Source organism: Echinops telfairi, unplaced genomic scaffold, assembly GCF_000313985.2.
Source record: "Echinops telfairi isolate 266 unplaced genomic scaffold, ASM31398v2 ScPeMD7_7400;HRSCAF=8409, whole genome shotgun sequence".
NCBI classification, from domain to species: Eukaryota; Metazoa; Chordata; class Mammalia; order Afrosoricida; family Tenrecidae; genus Echinops; species Echinops telfairi.
Genome location: NW_022111300.1, coordinates 56,806,025 through 56,807,378, shown reverse-complemented (window position 1 = coordinate 56,807,378; position 1,354 = coordinate 56,806,025).

Below are 1,354 nucleotides of genomic sequence, written 5' to 3'. Positions count from 1 at the left end.
CAGCACCCAGGGCTGCATCCCAGGAGGTCCATGTGGCTTCTCCTTAGGGATGTCTTGCAGGAAGTGAGCATTGCCAGCTAAAGCAGGGAACTGGCTAAGGCAGCTGCACCATGGTCTGAATTACTTTGGCTTTATCATTGACATAAATGAAGTTTATTAAATCTCTAGGTATTTTGATAAATCTGAGAAATTTCCAGGCTTCAAAAAAAAAAATCACCCTTCTCTTCTTCCTCCTTCCCTCTTGAGATTCTAATCACATGGACATTAGCTATTTGGTCAGAGTCTCCCAGGGCCCAGAGACCTATCCCCCCACCCATTTGGTGCTTCCAATGAGGTAAGATGTATGTTTTTACCTCCAAGTTCACAGATTTTCCTCCTATTCTGCAGTTAGTCCCCTGGGTTTTTGACACAAGAGCAGTGAGGACATTCAGTGTCTGGACCTTTAGTTCTTGGAAAGATTTCCTGTCTGAAAGGAAAACCAGGTGTTCATAATGATCCAAGTGCACAGGAAATGAGGTGCCAGCAGAAGACTGGTAAAATAAAGTTCTCACTTCTGTTAAATCCCACTGTAATATATATATATATTTGGCAAAACTAATTTTTTCTTTTTAAAATCATTTTGTTGGGGGCTCCTACAACTCTTATCACAATACATGCATCCATCCATTATATCAAGCACATTTATATATTTGTTGCCATCATCATTCTCAAAACGTTTTCTTTCTACTTGAGTCCTTGGTATCGGCTCCTCATTTTTCCCCTCACTCCCCACCCCCTCTCCCTCATGAACCCTTGATAATTTATAAATTATTATTATTTTGTCATGTCTTATACTATCCAACATCTCCCTTCACCCACCTTTCTGTTGTCCTTCCCCCGGGAAGGGGGTTATATGTAGATCCTTGTGATCAGTCCTCCCTTTCTACCCCACCTTCACCTTACCCTCCTAGTATTGCTACTCTCATTATTGGTCCTGAGGGGGTTATTTTTCCTGGATTCCCTGGGTTTCCAGTTCTTATCTGTACCAGTGTACATTCTCTGATCTAGCCTGATCTGTAAGGTAGATTTGGGATCAGGATAGTGGGGTGGGGGTGGGGGGAAGCTTTAAAGAACTAGAGGAGAGTTGTGTGTTTCGTTGGTGCTATACTGCACCCTGACTGGTTTGTCTCCTCTCCTCGACCCTTCTGTAAGAGGCTGTCCAGTTGTCTACAGATGGGCTTTGGGTCTCCACTCTGCACACACACCCCCATTTACAGTGATATAATTTTTTGTTCTTTGATGTCTGATAACTGATCCCATTGACACAGGCTGGTGTGCTTCTTCCATGTGGGCTTTGTTCTTCTTAGCTAGATGG